General features: G+C 39.7%; 21 non-coding genes across 21 annotated transcripts; 8 read left to right on the forward strand and 13 right to left on the reverse strand.

Moving 5' to 3' along the window:
• Positions 1-484: 484 nt before the first annotated feature.
• On the reverse strand, positions 485-556 carry Trnaw-cca. The gene has a single exon. It is a non-coding gene; the product is annotated as a tRNA-Trp (tRNA).
• Positions 557-836: 280 nt separating this feature from the next.
• On the forward strand, positions 837-907 carry Trnag-gcc. The gene has a single exon. It is a non-coding gene; the product is annotated as a tRNA-Gly (tRNA).
• A 551-nt stretch (positions 908-1,458) lies between these two features.
• Positions 1,459-1,530, reverse strand: Trnaw-cca. The gene has a single exon. It is a non-coding gene; the product is annotated as a tRNA-Trp (tRNA).
• Positions 1,531-1,810: 280 nt separating this feature from the next.
• Positions 1,811-1,881, forward strand: Trnag-gcc. Its single transcript has one exon. It is a non-coding gene; the product is annotated as a tRNA-Gly (tRNA).
• A 551-nt stretch (positions 1,882-2,432) lies between these two features.
• Trnaw-cca lies at positions 2,433-2,504 on the reverse strand. The gene has a single exon. It is a non-coding gene; the product is annotated as a tRNA-Trp (tRNA).
• Positions 2,505-2,784: 280 nt separating this feature from the next.
• On the forward strand, positions 2,785-2,855 carry Trnag-gcc. Its single transcript has one exon. It is a non-coding gene; the product is annotated as a tRNA-Gly (tRNA).
• Positions 2,856-3,405: 550 nt separating this feature from the next.
• On the reverse strand, positions 3,406-3,477 carry Trnaw-cca. The gene has a single exon. It is a non-coding gene; the product is annotated as a tRNA-Trp (tRNA).
• Positions 3,478-3,757: 280 nt separating this feature from the next.
• Trnag-gcc lies at positions 3,758-3,828 on the forward strand. Its single transcript has one exon. It is a non-coding gene; the product is annotated as a tRNA-Gly (tRNA).
• Positions 3,829-4,379: 551 nt separating this feature from the next.
• On the reverse strand, positions 4,380-4,451 carry Trnaw-cca. The gene has a single exon. It is a non-coding gene; the product is annotated as a tRNA-Trp (tRNA).
• A 280-nt stretch (positions 4,452-4,731) lies between these two features.
• On the forward strand, positions 4,732-4,802 carry Trnag-gcc. The gene has a single exon. It is a non-coding gene; the product is annotated as a tRNA-Gly (tRNA).
• A 551-nt stretch (positions 4,803-5,353) lies between these two features.
• Positions 5,354-5,425, reverse strand: Trnaw-cca. The gene has a single exon. It is a non-coding gene; the product is annotated as a tRNA-Trp (tRNA).
• Positions 5,426-6,327: 902 nt separating this feature from the next.
• On the reverse strand, positions 6,328-6,399 carry Trnaw-cca. The gene has a single exon. It is a non-coding gene; the product is annotated as a tRNA-Trp (tRNA).
• Positions 6,400-6,679: 280 nt separating this feature from the next.
• Trnag-gcc lies at positions 6,680-6,750 on the forward strand. The gene has a single exon. It is a non-coding gene; the product is annotated as a tRNA-Gly (tRNA).
• A 903-nt stretch (positions 6,751-7,653) lies between these two features.
• Positions 7,654-7,724, forward strand: Trnag-gcc. The gene has a single exon. It is a non-coding gene; the product is annotated as a tRNA-Gly (tRNA).
• Positions 7,725-8,627: 903 nt separating this feature from the next.
• Positions 8,628-8,698, forward strand: Trnag-gcc. Its single transcript has one exon. It is a non-coding gene; the product is annotated as a tRNA-Gly (tRNA).
• A 550-nt stretch (positions 8,699-9,248) lies between these two features.
• Positions 9,249-9,320, reverse strand: Trnaw-cca. The gene has a single exon. It is a non-coding gene; the product is annotated as a tRNA-Trp (tRNA).
• Positions 9,321-13,522: 4,202 nt separating this feature from the next.
• On the reverse strand, positions 13,523-13,594 carry Trnaa-ggc. The gene has a single exon. It is a non-coding gene; the product is annotated as a tRNA-Ala (tRNA).
• Positions 13,595-14,539: 945 nt separating this feature from the next.
• On the reverse strand, positions 14,540-14,611 carry Trnad-guc. The gene has a single exon. It is a non-coding gene; the product is annotated as a tRNA-Asp (tRNA).
• Positions 14,612-15,047: 436 nt separating this feature from the next.
• Trnad-guc lies at positions 15,048-15,119 on the reverse strand. The gene has a single exon. It is a non-coding gene; the product is annotated as a tRNA-Asp (tRNA).
• A 1,961-nt stretch (positions 15,120-17,080) lies between these two features.
• Trnad-guc lies at positions 17,081-17,152 on the reverse strand. Its single transcript has one exon. It is a non-coding gene; the product is annotated as a tRNA-Asp (tRNA).
• A 436-nt stretch (positions 17,153-17,588) lies between these two features.
• Trnad-guc lies at positions 17,589-17,660 on the reverse strand. The gene has a single exon. It is a non-coding gene; the product is annotated as a tRNA-Asp (tRNA).
• Positions 17,661-17,774: the final 114 nt, after the last annotated feature.

The following is a 17,774-nucleotide window of genomic DNA, read 5'->3' on the forward strand; positions in this document are numbered from 1 at the left end:
CCTGTGCGGACGGAACGTAGTGGTGATGGAAGCAATCTCTTTTCGGCGGACTCTATTTTTTCGTGCCGTTTTTGTGCATGTTAGTTAAATTTCCTTTGATAATACCGATTTGCGAAAAAACTATTTGTAGGAAAAGGGGTAAAAATGATTTCCATCGTAAGACTCTGTGTTTGCATTTTGGAAACCCGAAATAGTTATCGGTTCAAACTGGTTCCAGCTGTAGTCGTAATCGACATTCAGACGCAAACATTCGCCTTTTTCTAAACTAACGCTGTTGTATGTTATCCCATTCCCAAAACTTTAGTCTCCTATACCTACAGTCGACATTTGTTGAAAAGAAGAAACCAGCCAAAAACATTTCCAGGTTAAGGATACATGAGTATTGAGAGAAATGGATTCCAATGAAATGTTAATTAATGTCACTAAAACAGTAGTCTGCAGAATTATCCATGAAAATATAACTCTACGTGTGTCACTTCTTTTTTGATCTTGACGTGATTTGAACACGCAACCTCCTGATCTGGAGTCAGGCGCGCTACCGTTGCGCCACGAAATCCTGAGTTATAATTTAATTTATATCATACTAATTGCGGAAGTGCAGAGTTTTTCAAGAAGTAGTAGATCCGGTTGTAAAATTGATTATCACCCGATTAAATTTAGTCTTTTGAAAGTTTCAACCTGAGTAGTCAGGGGATTTCTTACTTTCTCAGTGGATATTTTCATCGCCACAAGCCTTGGTTTCCATACTGAAAGCTGACCGGCTTGGGTGTGGTCGACGGCTACAACAGCTGGGACGTCGTCGTTGATATTCAATCAAAAATCTTTACTGTGGTCCAGCATCGATGGTTCAGTGGTAGAATGCTCGCCTGCCACGCGGGCGGCCCGGGTTCGATTCCCGGTCGATGCATTTTGTATCATGCATCATGTAGAATCTACTCATTTAAGTTTCGTTGGATAAAATCCTTGCGCACAACCTGTGCGGACGGAACGTAGTGGTGATGGAAGCAATCTCTTTTCGGCGGACTCTATTTTTTCGTGCCGTTTTTGTGCATGTTAGTTAAATTTCCTTTGATAATACCGATTTGCAAAAAAACTATTTGTAGGAAAAGGGGTAAAAATGATTTCCATCGTAAGACTCTGTGTTTGCATTTTGGAAACCCGAGATAGTTATCGGTTCAAACTGGTTCCAGCTGTAGTCGTAATTGACATTCAGACGCAAACATTCGCCTTTTTTCTAAACTAACGCTGTTGTATGTTATCCCATTCCCAAAACTTTAGTCTCCAATACCTACAGTCGACATTTGTTGAAAAGAAGAAACCAGCCAAAAACATTTCCAGGTTAAGGATACATGAGTATTGAGAGAAATGGATTCCAATGAAATGTTAATTAATGTCACTAAAACAGTAGTCTGCAGAATTATCCATGAAAATATAACTCTACGTGTGACACTTCTTTTTTGATCTCGACGTGATTTGAACACGCAACCTCCTGATCTGGAGTCAGGCGCGCTACCGTTGCGCCACGAAATCCTGAGTTAAAATTTAATTTATATCATACTAATTGCGGAAGTGCAGAGTTTTTCAAGAAGTAGTAGATCCGGTTGTAAAATTGATTATCACCCGATTAAATTTAGTCTTTTGAAAGTTTCAACCTGAGTAGTCAGGGGATTTCTTACTTTCTCAGTGGATATTTTCATCGCCACAAGCCTTGGTTTCCATACTGAAAGCTGACCGGCTTGGGTGTGGTCGACGGCTACAACAGCTTGGACGTCGTCGTTGATATTTAATCAAAAATCTTTACTGTGGTCCAGCATCGATGGTTCAGTGGTAGAATGCTCGCCTGCCACGCGGGCGGCCCGGGTTCGATTCCCGGTCGATGCATTTTGTATCATGCATCATGTAGAATCTACTCATTTAAGTTTCGTTGGATAAAATCCTTGCGCACAACCTGTGCGGACGGAACGTAGTGGTGATGGAAGCAATCTCTTTTCGGCGGACTCTATTTTTTCGTGCCGTTTTTGTGCATGTTAGTTAAATTTCCTTTGATAATACAGATTTGCAAAAAAACTATTTGTAGGAAAAGGGGTAAAAATGATTTCCATCGTAAGACTCTGTGTTTGCATTTTGGAAACCCGAGATAGTTATCGGTTCAAACTGGTTCCAGCTGTAGTCGTAATCGACATTCAGACGCAAACATTCGCCTTTTTTCTAAACTAACGCTGTTGTATGTTATCCCATTCCCAAAACTTTAGTCTCCTATACCTACAGTCGACATTTATTGAAAAGAAGAAACCAGCCAAAAACATTTCCAGGTTAAGGATACATGAGTATTGAGAGAAATGGATTCCAATGAAATGTTAATTAATGTCACTAAAACAGTAGTCTGCAGAATTATCCATGAAAATATAACTCTACGTGTGACACTTCTTTTTTTATCTCGACGTGATTTGAACACGCAACCTCCTGATCTGGAGTCAGGCGCGCTACCGTTGCGCCACGAAATCCTGAGTTAAAATTTAATTTATATCATACTAATTGCGGAAGTGCAGAGTTTTTCAAGAAGTAGTAGATCCGGTTGTAAAATTGATTATCACCCGATTAAATTTAGTCTTTTGAAAGTTTCAACCTGAGTAGTCAGGGGATTTCTTACTTTCTCAGTGGATATTTTCATCGCCACAAGCCTTGGTTTCCATACTGAAAGCTGACCGGCTTGGGTGTGGTCGACGGCTACAACAGACGGGACGTCGTCGTTGATATTCAATCAAAAATCTTTACTATGGTCCAGCATCGATGGTTCAGTGGTAAAATGCTCGCCTGCCACGCGGGCGGCCCGGGTTCGATTCCCGGTCGATGCATTTTGTATCATGCATCATGTAGAATCTACTCATTTAAGTTTCGTTGGATAAAATCCTTGCGCACAACCTGTGCGGACGGAACGTAGTGGTGATGGAAGCAATCTCTTTTCGGCGGACTCTATTTTTTCGTGCCGTTTTTGTGCATGTTAGTTAAATTTCCTTTGATAATACCGATTTGCGAAAAAACTATTTGTAGGAAAAGGGGTAAAAATGATTTCCATCGTAAGACTCTGTGTTTGCATTTTGGAAACCCGAAATAGTTATCGGTTCAAACTGGTTCCAGCTGTAGTCGTAATCGACATTCAGACGCAAACATTCGCCTTTTTCTAAACTAACGCTGTTGTATGTTATCCCATTCCCAAAACTTTAGTCTCCTATACCTACAGTCGACATTTGTTGAAAAGAAGAAACCAGCCAAAAACATTTCCAGGTTAAGGATACATGAGTATTGAGAGAAATGGATTCCAATGAAATGTTAATTAATGTCACTAAAACAGTAGTCTGCAGAATTATCCATGAAAATATAACTCTACGTGTGTCACTTCTTTTTTGATCTTGACGTGATTTGAACACACAACCTCCTGATCTGGAGTCAGGCGCGCTACCGTTGCGCCACGAAATCCTGAGTTATAATTTAATTTATATCATACTAATTGCGGAAGTGCAGAGTTTTTCAAAAAGTAGTAGATCCGGTTGTAAAATTGATTATCACCCGATTAAATTTAGTCTTTTGAAAGTTTCAACCTGAGTAGTCAGGGGATTTCTTACTTTCTCAGTGGATATTTTCATCGCCACAAGCCTTGGTTTCCATACTGAAAGCTGACCGGCTTGGGTGTGGTCGACGGCTACAACAGACGGGACGTCGTCGTTGATATTCAATCAAAAATCTTTACTATGGTCCAGCATCGATGGTTCAGTGGTAGAATGCTCGCCTGCCACGCGGGCGGCCCGGGTTCGATTCCCGGTCGATGCATTTTGTATCATGCATCATGTAGAATCTACTCATTTAAGTTTCGTTGGATAAAATCCTTGCGCACAACCTGTGCGGACGGAACGTAGTGGTGATGGAAGCAATCTCTTTTCGGCGGACTCTATTTTTTCGTGCCGTTTTTGTGCATGTTAGTTAAATTTCCTTTGATAATACCGATTTGCAAAAAAACTATTTGTAGGAAAAGGGGTAAAAATGATTTCCATCGTAAGACTCTGTGTTTGCATTTTGGAAACCCGAGATAGTTATCGGTTCAAACTGGTTCCAGCTGTAGTCGTAATCGACATTCAGACGCAAACATTCGCCTTTTTTCTAAACTAACGCTGTTGTATGTTATCCCATTCCCAAAACTTTAGTCTCCTATACCTACAGTCGACATTTATTGAAAAGAAGAAACCAGCCAAAAACATTTCCAGGTTAAGGATACATGAGTATTGAGAGAAATGGATTCCAATGAAATGTTAATTAATGTCACTAAAACAGTAGTCTGCAGAATTATCCATGAAAATATAACTCTACGTGTGACACTTCTTTTTTGATCTCGACGTGATTTGAACACGCAACCTCCTGATCTGGAGTCAGGCGCGCTACCGTTGCGCCACGAAATCCTGAGTTAAAATTTAATTTATATCATACTAATTGCGGAAGTGCAGAGTTTTTCAAGAAGTAGTAGATCCGGTTGTAAAATTGATTATCACCCGATTAAATTTAGTCTTTTGAAAGTTTCAACCTGAGTAGTCAGGGGATTTCTTACTTTCTCAGTGGATATTTTCATCGCCACAAGCCTTGGTTTCCATACTGAAAGCTGACCGGCTTGGGTGTGGTCGACGGCTACAACAGCTGGGACGTCGTCGTTGATATTCAATCAAAAATCTTTACTGTGGTCCAGCATCGATGGTTCAGTGGTAGAATGCTCGCCTGCCACGCGGGCGGCCCGGGTTCGATTCCCGGTCGATGCATTTTGTATCATGCATCATGTAGAATCTACTCATTCAAGTTTCGTTGGATAAAATCCTTGCGCACAACCTGTGCGGACGGAACGTAGTGGTGATGGAAGCAATCTCTTTTCGGCGGACTCTATTTTTTCGTGCCGTTTTTGTGCATGTTAGTTAAATTTCCTTTGATAATACCGATTTGCAAAAAAACTATTTGTAGGAAAAGGGGTAAAAATGATTTCCATCGTAAGACTCTGTGTTTGCATTTTGGAAACCCGAGATAGTTATCGGTTCAAACTGGTTCCAGCTGTAGTCGTAATTGACATTCAGACGCAAACATTCGCCTTTTTTCTAAACTAACGCTGTTGTATGTTATCCCATTCCCAAAACTTTAGTCTCCTATACCTACAGTCGACATTTATTGAAAAGAAGAAACCAGCCAAATACATTTCCAGGTTAAGGATACATGAGTATTGAGAGAAATGGATTCCAATGAAATGTTAATTAATGTCACTAAAACAGTTGTCTGCAGAATTATCCATGAAAATATAACTCTACGTGCGACACTTCTTTTTTTATCTCGACGTGATTTGAACACGCAACCTCCTGATCTGGAGTCAGGCGCGCTACCGTTGCGCCACGAAATCCTGAGTTATAATTTAATTTATATCATACTACTTGCGGAAGTGCAGAGTTTTTCAAGAAGTAGTAGATCCGGTTGTAAAATTGATTATCACCCGATTAAATTTAGTCTTTTGAAAGTTTCAACCTGAGTAGTCAGGGGATTTCTTACTTTCTCAGTGGATATTTTCATCGCCACAAGCCTTGGTTTCCAAACTGAAAGCTGACCGGCTTGGGTGTGGTCGACGGCTACAACAAACGGGACGTCGTCGTTGATATTCAATCAAAAATCTTTAGTATGGTTCAGCATCGATGGTTCAGTGGTAGAATGCTCGCCTGCCACGCGGGCGAACCGGGTTCGATTCCCGGTCGATGCATTTTGTATCATGCATCATGTAGAATCTACTCATTTAAGTTTCGTTTGATAAAATCCTTGCGCACAACCTGTGCGGACGGAACGCAGTGGTGATGGAAGCAATCTCTTTTCGGCGGACTCTATTTTTTCGTGCCGTTTTTGTGCATGTTTGTTAAATTTCCTTTGATAATACCGATTTGCAAAAAAACTATTTGTAGGAAAAGGGGTAAAAATGATTTCCATCGTAAGACTCTGTGTTTGCATTTTGGAAACCCGAGATAGTTATCGGTTCAAACTGGTTCCAGCTGTAGTCGTAATCGACATTCAGACGCAAACATTCGCCTTTTTTCTAAACTAACGCTGTTGTATGTTATCCCATTCCCAAAACTTTAGTCTCCTATACCTACAGTCGACATTTGTTGAAAAGAAGAAACCAGCCAAAAACATTTCCAGGTTAAGGATACGTGATTATTGAGAGAAATGGATTCCAATAAAATGTTAATTAATGTCACTTAAACAGTAGTCTGCAGAATTATCCATAAAAATATAACTCTACGTATGACACTTCTTTTTTGATCTCGACGTGATTTGAACACGCAACCTCCTGATCTGGAGTCAGGCGCGCTACCGTTGCGCCACGAAATCCTGAGTTAAAATCTAATTTATATCATACTACTTGCGGAAATGCAGAGTATTTCAAGAAGTAGTAGATCCGGTTGTAAAATTGATTATCACCCGATTAAATTTAGTCTTTTGAAAGTTTCAACCTGAGTAGTCAGGGGATTTCTTACTTTCTCAGTGGATATTTTCATCGCCACAAGCCTTGGTTTCCATACTGAAAGCTGACCGGCTTGGGTGTGGTCGACGGCTACAACAAACGGGACGTCGTCGTTGATATTCAATCAAAAATCTTTAGTATGGTCCAGCATCGATGGTTCAGTGGTAGAATGCTCGCCTGCCACGCGGGCGGCCCGGGTTCGATTCCCGGTCGATACATTTTGTATCATGCATCATGTAGAATCTACTCATTTAACTTTCGTTGGATAAAATCCTTGCGCACAACCTGTGCGGACGGAACGTAATGGTGATGGAAGCAATCTCTTTTCGGCGGACTCTAATTTTTCGTGCCGTTTCTGTGCATGTTAGTTAAATTTCCTTTGATAATACCGATTTGCGAAAAAACTATTTGTAGGAAAAGGGGTAAAAATGATTTCCATCGTAAGACTGTGTGTTTGCATTTTGGAAACCCGAGATAGTTATCGGTTCAAACTGGATCCAGCTGTAGTCGTAATCGACATTCAGACGCAAACATTCGCCTTTTTTTAAACTAACGCTGTTGTATGTTATCCCATTTCCAAAACTTTAGTCTCCTATACCTACAGTCGACATTTGTTGAAAAGAAGAAACCAGCCAAAAACATTTCCAGGTTAAGGATACATGAGTATTGAGAGAAATGGATTCCAATGAAATGTTAATTAATGTCACTAAAACAGTAGTCTGCAGAATTATCCATGAAAATGTAACTCTACGTGTGACACATCTTTTTTTTATCTCGACGTGATTTGAACACGCAATCTCCTGATCTGGAGTCAGGCGCGCTACTGTATCGCCACGAAATCCTGAGTTATAATTTAATTTATATCATACTACTTGCGGAAATGCAGAGTATTTCAAGAAGTAGTAGATCCGGTTGTAAAATTGATTATCACCCGATTAAATTTAGTCTTTTGAAAGTTTCAACCTGAGTAGTCAGGGGATTTCTTACTTTCTCAGTGGATATTTTCATCGCCACAAGCCTTGGTTTCCATACTGAAAGCTGACCGGCTTGGGTGTGGTCGACGGCTACAACAAACGGGACGTCGTCGTTGATATTCAATCAAAAATCTTTAGTATGGTCCAGCATCGATGGTTCAGTGGTAGAATGCTCGCCTGCCACGCGGGCGGCCCGGGTTCGATTCCCGGTCGATGCATTTTGTATCATGCATCATGTAGAATCTACTCATTTAACTTTCGTTGGATAAAATCCTTGCGCACAACCTGTGCGGACGGAACGTAGTGGTGATGGAAGCAATCTCTTTTCGGCGGACTCTAATTTTTCGTGCCGTTTCTGTGCATGTTAGTTAAATTTCCTTTGATAATACCGATTTGCGAAAAAACTATTTGTAGGAAAAGGGGTAAAAATGATTTCCATCGTAAGACTGTGTGTTTGCATTTTGGAAACCCGAGATAGTTATCGGTTCAAACTGGATCCAGCTGTAGTCGTAATCGACATTCAGACGCAAACATTCGCCTTTTTTTAAACTAACGCTGTTGTATGTTATCCCATTTCCAAAACTTTAGTCTCCTATACCTACAGTCGACATTTGTTGAAAAGAAGAAACCAGCCAAAAACATTTCCAGGTTAAGGATACATGAGTATTGAGAGAAATGGATTCCAATGAAATGTTAATTAATGTCACTAAAACAGTAGTCTGCAGAATTATCCATGAAAATGTAACTCTACGTGTGACACATCTTTTTTTTATCTCGACGTGATTTGAACACGCAATCTCCTGATCTGGAGTCAGGCGCGCTACTGTATCGCCACGAAATCCTGAGTTATAATTTAATTTATATCATACTAATTGCGGAAGTGCAGAGTTTATCAAGAAGTAGTAGATCCGGTTGTAAAATTGATTATCACCCGATTAAATTTAGTCTTTTGAAAGTTTCAACCTGAGTAGTCAGGGGATTTCTTACTTTCTCAGTGGATATTTTCATCGCCACAAGCCTTGGTTTCCATACTGAAAGCTGACCGGCTTGGGTGTGGTCGACGGCTACAACAGACGGGACGTCGTCGTTGATATTCAATCAAAAATCTTTAGTATGGTCCAGCATCGATGGTTCAGTGGTAGAATGCTCGCCTGCCACGCGGGCGGCCTGGGTTCGATTCCCGGTCGATGCATTTTGTATCATGCATCATGTAGAATCTACTCATTTAAGTTTCATTGGATAAAATCCTTGCGCACAACCTGTGCGGACGGAACGTAGTGGTGATGGAAGCAATCTCTTTTCGGCGGACTCTATTTTTTCGTGCCGTTTTTGTGCATGTTAGTTAAATTTCCTTTGATAATACCGATTTGCGAAAAAACTATTTGTAGGAAAAGGGCTAAAAATGATTTCCATCGTAAGACTCTGTGTTTGCATTTTGGAAACCCGAGATAGTTATCGGTTCAAACTGGTTCCAGCTGTAGTCGTAATCGACATTCAGACGCAAACATTCGCCTTTTTCTAAACTAACGCTGTTGTATGTTATCCCATTCCAAAAACTTTAGTCTCTTATACCTACAGTCGACATTTGTTGAAAAGAAGAAACCAGCCAAAAACATTTCCAGGTTAAGGATACATGAGTATTGAGAGAAATGGATTCCAATGAAATGTTAATTAATGTCACTAAAACAGTAGTCTGCAGAATTATCCATGAAAATGTAACTCTACGTGTGACACTTCTTTTTTTATCTCGACGTGATTTGAACACGCCACCTCCTGATCTGGAGTCAGGCGCGCTACCGTTGCGCCACGAAATCCTGAATTAAAATTTAATTTCTATCATACTACAGTCCCCTCCATAAGTATGGGATCACCCCGCGCCGTTCCATAAGGCGGCGTGTATTTTTCATATGGGTTTTTCGGGTGGCAAAAATCGAAAAAATGACATAAATTCACCAAACTTGGGATTTATGTCATTTTACGTCTTTTCTATTGTCTGAATTTTTTTCAGATTTTTTACCCTATTTTTTATGCCTAGAAAAGTGGCGCACAAAGTATCGGATCACTCCGACGCCGGCCGTGTTGTCTTATGGCGCAAATGGGCTTTTCATATTGCTTTTTATATATTTAATTTTTAAGAAGGAATTTTTATATTCAAACCCTATTTACATTTCCCTTTTATAAATTAACTGTAAGATTACCATTATGATCGGAACCATTTTCGAATTTTCCCAGATTTATTAATTTCCCCAGTTGCTAAAATAAGAGACTACAGAAGAGTTCATTTAGGGTTTGCAACCTCTATCGCCAGCCGTAGGCCGGAAAATTAGTGTCGATTCTATACGCCCCTTAAGTAAAAAAGGAAGCAGAGCGCCAGTGGTGTATAGAAACCACACTAATTTTCTGGCCTACGTCAGCTGATAGAGGTTGTAAACCGTAAATGAAGTCTTCTGCAGTCTCTTATTTTAGCAACTGGGGAAATTAATAAATCTGGGAAAATTCGGAAATGGTTCCGATCATAATGGAAATCTTACAGTTAATTTATAAAAGGGAAATGTAAATAGGGTTTGAATATAAAAATTCCTTCTTAAAAATTAAATATATAAAAAACAATATGAAAAGCCCATTTGCGCCATAAGACAACACGGCCGGCGTCGGAGTGATCCGATACTTTGTGCGCCACTTTTCTAGGCATAAAAAATAGGGGAAAAAATCTGAAAAAAATTCAGACAATAGAAAAGACGTAAAATGACATAAATCCCAAGTTTGGTGAATTTATGTCATTTTTTCGATTTTTGCCACCCGAAAAACCCATATGAAAAATACACGCCGCCTTATGGAACGGCGCGGGGTGATCCCATACTTATGGAGGGGAATGTACTTGCGGAAGTGCAGAGTTTTTCAAGAAGTAGTAGATCCGGTTGTAAAATTGATTATCACCCGATTAAATTTAGTCTTTTGAAAGATTCAGCCTGAGTAGTCAGGGGATTTCTTACTTTCTCAGTGGATATTTTCATCGCCACAAGCCTTGGTTTCCATACTGAAAGCTGACCGGCTTGGGTTTGGTCATTGGCTACAACTGACTGGACGTCGTCGTTCTTATTAAATCAATATTCCTTATTATAGTCCAGCATCGATGGTTCAGTGGTAGAATGCTCGCCTGCCACGCTGGCGGCCGGGGTCAATTCCTGGTCGATGCATTTTGTATCATGCACCATGTAGAATCCACTTATTTAAGTTTCTTTGGATTAAATCTTTGCGCACTACCTGTGCGGACGAAACGTAGTGATGACTGAAGCAATTTTTTTTTCAGCGGACTCTATTTTTTCGTTCCGTTTTGGTGCATGTTAGTTAAATTTCGTTTGATAGTACCGATTTGCGAAAAAACTATTTGTAGGAAAAGGGGTAAAAATGATTTCCATCGTAAGGCTCTGTGTTTGCATTTTGGAAACCCGAGATAGTTATCGGTTCAAACTACATTCAGACGCAAACATTCGCCTTTTTCTAAACTAACTTTGTTGTATGTTATCCCATTCCCAAAACTTTAGTCTCCTATACCTACAGTCGACATTTGTTGAAAAGAAGAAACCAGCCAAATACATTTCCAGGTTAACCCTTTTTCGACGCCAAAGTTATTTTTGCCGTGCTTGACTGAAATTAAAAGTACAGATTGCTGAGGACGTCTCAAACCACTCAATTAAAAAGAAATTAAAAATTCCTATTTTTGCTGTACTTTTTTTTGATTTTTTTTTCTTTCCCGTCAGGAAAGTTCCGACCGGCACTTCAGTCACCGAAAAACGGGCAAATTTCCAAGCAACTGCCGTCCGCCGGGACAAAAAAAAATGTCCCGACGGTTACACACAGCAGCCACTTAAAAAAAATTTGTTCCGTCAGACGGCTCGCACTAAAAGTCTTAGGGGTTTCAGCGAGTAGAACGCGAAAGATGAAAACAAAAATGATGCGACACTTCGGAAATTCTTCGTCTTTTCTCTTTCTCATTTTTCTCTGCCAAAAACGGAATCAAAATGAATCCATTTGAAACGGCGGAAGGAAAGGAGCTTTTCCACGAAGGAATAAACTATTGAACCGGACACTTCTGGTTCGTTTTCGCTTATTTCAAAAAGCTACTTCCAACATCCGCTTCGAATTCATTTCTTTCGACCGTTCCTATTTCAGTTGATATCAATTGCTAAGTCCCGGGCTTTCGCCCGAGTGCCGGTGACTGCTCATTCAGATCCCCAAACTCAGTAAAATAACAAATTCATACAAAATAAAACATTTTATTTAAGCCATTGGTCTTCATCTAAAAGGACACCATCATGTACACCATTATCAAGCACGTCAAAATCAGAATCATCAGAGGAATCAGATGAAGGATAAATCCCCAAAGGTTCCGTTTCGACAGTTTGGACTGCGATTTCCTTTTCAGGATCGACAGCAAGTACCGTTTCAGCAGCGGCCTTTTTGGAGTGAGTATCCGATCATCGTGAAATTCCAAAAAGCAGTTTCTTTTCTTGGAAAGGCCAAGAAAAATTTTGCACATACTGCACTGAGAGAATGGTCGAGATTCCTTCGTATGACCATTGGTTCTTCTCTCGGTCGTGGCTTGGCACCATTCGCATCGTCCTCTATTCTCAACGAAAATAGGATGATGGATTCCGATCTGACTGAAGCGTATTTCATCTGGCACGCTCAGTCTATCTTTTCTTCTTTTGGCAACGGGCTCTGCTGAAACTGTCGGGTACACTGGCACCAACTTGGACACTCACTGGGCAACAACCATAGACAGTTTAGTTCATTGTAGCTAAGCGATTCTAAAAACATATGTGACTTCCGAAGGTTCTTTAAACCCGAGTCTTATTGTTTTTTAGTTTTTTTTTCAACAACGAACAAAGCAACAAGATTTAACTGACTTATTATTGCAGCAATTCACTCTAATCACCATTAAATGGATGAGAGAAACGACTTCAGCTTACTGTGACAATAATATTAGACAAAATCGTTCACTCTAGGTTTCTGAAGTCATTATGCAACTAAGCTGTTGTTTAACGTATCAATCAGGATGATTAAATTAAAATATTGCCTCCCCGGCGGGGAATTGAACCCCGGTCTCCCTCGTGACAGGCGCGGATACTCACCACTATACTACCAAGGATCAAACGATTGGTTCAAGTCATGAAATTTGTTCCCTATATTTCAGAGGTTTTTTAGCAATTTCAACAACACACCAAATATCAAGCAACTGTCGGGTACACTGGCACCAACTTGGACACTCACTGGGCAACCACCATAGACAGTTTACTCCATTGTAGCTAAAAGATTGTAAAATTATATGTGACTTCCGAAGTTTCGTTAAACACGAGTCTTAATGTTTTTTAGTTTTTTTTCAACAAATTCACTCTAATCACCATTAAATGGATGAGAGAAACGACTTCATCTTACTGTGACAATAATATTAGACAAAATCGTCCAATCTAGTTTTCTGAAGTCATTATGCAACAAAGCTGTTGTTTAACGTATCAATCAGGTTGATTAAATTAAAATATTGCCTGCCCGGCGGGGAATTGAACCCCGGTCTGAATCTGAAAACATGAAATGAAACATGAAATCTGTTCCCTATATTTCAGAGGTTTTTTAGCAATTTCAACAACACACAAAATATCAAGCAACTGTCGGGTACACTGGCACCAACTTGGACACTCTCTGGGCAACAACCATAGACAGTTTAGTCCATTGTAGCTAAGCGATTGTAAAATTATATGTGACTTCCGAAGGTTCGTTAAACACGAATCTTATTGTTTTTTAGTTTTTTTTTTCAACAACGAACAAAGCAACAAGATTTAACTGACTTATTATTGCAGCAATTCACTCTAATCACCATTAAATGGATGAGAGAAACGACTTCAGCTTACTGTGACAATAATATTAGACAAAATCGTTCACTCTAGGTTTCTGAAGTCATTATGCAACAAATCTGTTGTTTAACGTATCAATCAGGTTGATTAAATTAAAATATTGCCTCCCCGGCGGGGAATTGAACCCCGGTCTCCCGCGTGCCAGGCGGGGATACTCACCACTATAATACCGAGGATCCAATGATTGGTTCAAGTCATGAAAACTGTTCCCTATATTTCAGAGGTTTTTTTAGCAATTTCAACAACACACCAAATATCAAGCAACTGTCGGGTACACTGGCACCAACTTGGACACTCACTGGGCAACAACCATAGACAGTTTAGTCCATTTTAGCTAAGCGATTGTAAAATTATATGTGACTTCCGAAGGTTCGTTAAACCCGAGTCTTATTGTTTTTAGAATTATTTTCAACAAAGAACAAAGCAACAAGATTTAACTGACTTATTATTGCAGCAATTCACTCTAATCACCATTAAATGGATGAGAGAAACGACTTCAGCTTACTGTGACAATAATATTAGACAAAATCGTTCACTCTAGGTTTCTGAAGTCATTATGCAACAAAGCTGTTGTTTAACGTATCAATCAGGTTGATTAAATTAAAATATTGCCTCCCCGGCGGGGAATTGAACCCCGGTCTCTCGCGTGACAGGCGGGGATACTCACCACTATACTACCGAGGATCCAATGATTGGTTCAAGTCATGAAAACTGTTCCCTATATTTCAGAGGTTTTTTTAGATTTTTTAACAACACACAAGATATCAAGCAACTGTCGGGTACACTGGCACCAACTTGGACACTCACTGGGCAAAAACCATAGACAGTTTAGTCCATTGTAGCTAAGCGATTGTAAAATTATATGTGACTTCCGAAGGTTCGTTAAACCCGAGTCTTATTGTTTTTTAGAATTATTTTCAACAACGAACAAAGCAACAAGATTTAACTGACTTATTATTGCAGCAATTCACTCTAATCACCATTAAATGGATGAGAGAAACGACTTCAGCTTACTGTGACAATAATATTAGACAAAATCGTTCACTCTAGGTTTCTGAAGTCATTATGCAACAAAGCTGTTGTTTAACGTATAAATCAGGTTGATTAAATTAAAATATTACCTCCCCGGCGGGGAATTGAACCCCGGTCTCCCGCGTGACAGGCGGGGATAATCACCACTATACTACCGAGGATCCAATGATTGGTTCAAGTCATGAAATCTGTTCCCTATATTTCAGAGGTTTTTTAGCAATTTCAACAACACACCAAATATCAAGCAACTTTCGGGTACACTGGCACCAACTTGGACACTCACTGGGCAACAACCATAGACAGTTTAGTCCATTGTAGCTAAGCGATTGTAAAATTATATGTGACTTCCGAAGGTTCGTTAAACCCGAGTCTTATTGTTTTTTAGAATTATTTTCAACAACGAACAAAGCAACAAGATTTAACTGACTTATTATTGCAGCAATTCACTCTAATCACCATTAAATGGATGAGAGAAACGACTTCAGCTTACTGTGACAATAATATTAGACAAAATCGTTCACTCCAGGTTTCTGAAGTCATTCTGCAACACTGCTGTTGTTTAACGTATCAATCAGGTTGATTAAATTAAAATATTGCCTCCCCGGCGGGGAATTGAACCCCGGTCTCCCGCGTGACAGGCGGGGATACTCACCACTATACTACCGAGGATCCAATGCTTGGTTCAAGTCATGAAATTTGTTCCCTATGATGCAGAGGTTTTTTAGCAATTTCAACAACACACAAAATATCAAGCAACTGTCGGGTACACTGGCACCAACTTGGACACTCACTGGGCAACAACCATAGACAGTTTAGTCCATTGTAGCTAAGCGATTGTAAAATTATATGTGACTTCCGAAGGTTCGTTAAACACGAATCTTATTGTTTTTTAGTTTTTTTTCAACAACGAACAAAGCAACAAGATTTAACTGACTTATTATTGCAGCAATTCACTCTAATCACCATTAAATGGATGAGAGAAACGACTTCAGCTTACTGTGACAATAATATTAGACAAAATCGTTCACTCTAGGTTTCTGAAGTCATTATGCAACAAATCTGTTGTTTAACGTATCAATCAGGTTGATTAAATTAAAATATTGCCTCCCCGGCGGGGAATTGAACCCCGGTCTCCCGCGTGACAGGCGGGGATACTCACCACTATAATACCGAGGATCCAATGATTGGTTCAAGTCATGAAAACTGTTCCCTATATTTCAGAGGTTTTTTTAGCAATTTCAACAACACACCAAATATCAAGCAACTGTCGGGTACACTGGCACCAACTTGGACACTCACTGGGCAACAACCATAGACAGTTTAGTCCATTTTAGCTAAGCGATTGTAAAATTATATGTGACTTCCGAAGGTTCGTTAAACCCGAGTCTTATTGTTTTTTAGAATTATTTTCAACAACGAACAAAGCAACAAGATTTAACTGACTTATTATTGCAGCAATTCACTCTAATCACCATTAAATGGATGAGAGAAACGACTTCAGCTTACTGTGACAATAATATTAGACAAAATCGTTCACTCTAGGTTTCTGAAGTCATTATGCAACAAAGCTGTTGTTTAACGTATCAATCAGGTTGATTAAATTAAAATATTGCCTACCCGGCGGGGAATTGAACCCCGGTCTCTCGCGTGACAGACGGGGACACTCACCACTATACTACCGAGGATCCCATGATTGGTTCAAGTCATGAAAACTGTTCCCTATATTTCAGAGGTTTTTTAGCAATTTCAACAACACACCAAATATCAAGCAACTGTCGGGTACACTGGCACCAACTTGGACACTCACTGGGCAACAACCATAGACAGTTTAGTCCATTGTAGCTAAGCGATTGTAAAATTATATGTGACTTCCGAAGGTTCGTTAAACCCGAGTCTTATTGTTTTTTAGAATTATTTTCAACAACGAACAAAGCAACAAGATTTAACTGACTTATTATTGCAGCAATTCACTCTAATCACCATTAAATGGATGAGAGAAACGACTTCAGCTTACTGTGACAATAATATTAGACAAAATCGTTCACTCTAGGTTTCTGAAGTCATTATGCAACAAAGCTGTTGTTTAACGTATCAATCAGGTTGATTAAATTAAAATATTGCCTCCCCGGCGGGGAATTGAACCCCGGTCTCTCGCGTGACAGGCGGGGATACTCACCACTATACTACCGAGGATCCAATGATTGGTTCAAGTCATGAAAACTGTTCCCTATATTTCAGAGGTTTTTTTAGATTTTTTAACAACACACAAGATATCAAGCAACTGTCGGGTACACTGGCACCAACTTGGACACTCACTGGGCAAAAACCATAGACAGTTTAGTCCATTGTAGCTAAGCGATTGTAAAATTATATGTGACTTCCGAAGGTTCGTTAAACCCGAGTCTTATTGTTTTTTAGAATTATTTTCAACAACGAACAAAGCAACAAGATTTAACTGACTTATTATTGCAGCAATTCACTCTAATCACCATTAAATGGATGAGAGAAACGACTTCAGCTTACTGTGACAATAATATTAGACAAAATCGTTCACTCTAGGTTTCTGAAGTCATTATGCAACAAAGCTGTTGTTTAACGTATAAATCAGGTTGATTAAATTAAAATATTACCTCCCCGGCGGGGAATTGAACCCCGGTCTCCCGCGTGACAGGCGGGGATAATCACCACTATACTACCGAGGATCCAATGATTGGTTCAAGTCATGAAATCTGTTCCCTATATTTCAGAGGTTTTTTAGCAATTTCAACAACACACCAAATATCAAGCAACTTTCGGGTACACTGGCACCAACTTGGACACTCACTGGGCAACAACCATAGACAGTTTAGTCCATTGTAGCTAAGCGATTGTAAAATTATATGTGACTTCCGAAGGTTCGTTAAACCCGAGTCTTATTGTTTTTTAGAATTATTTTCAACAACGAACAAAGCAACAAGATTTAACTGACTTATTATTGCAGCAATTCACTCTAATCACCATTAAATGGATGAGAGAAACGACTTCAGCTTACTGTGACAATAATATTAGACAAAATCGTTCACTCCAGGTTTCTGAAGTCATTCTGCAACACTGCTGTTGTTTAACGTATCAATCAGGTTGATTAAATTAAAATATTGCCTCCCCGGCGGGGAATTGAACCCCGGTCTCCCGCGTGACAGGCGGGGATACTCACCACTATACTACCGAGGATCCAATGCTTGGTTCAAGTCATGAAATTTGTTCCCTATGATGCAGAGGTTTTTTAGCAATTTCAACAACACACAAAATATCAAGCAACTGTCGGGTACACTGGCACCAACTTGG

This window comes from Daphnia pulicaria, chromosome 4 (assembly GCF_021234035.1).
Source record: "Daphnia pulicaria isolate SC F1-1A chromosome 4, SC_F0-13Bv2, whole genome shotgun sequence".
Classification (NCBI taxonomy): Eukaryota; Metazoa; Arthropoda; class Branchiopoda; order Diplostraca; family Daphniidae; genus Daphnia; species Daphnia pulicaria.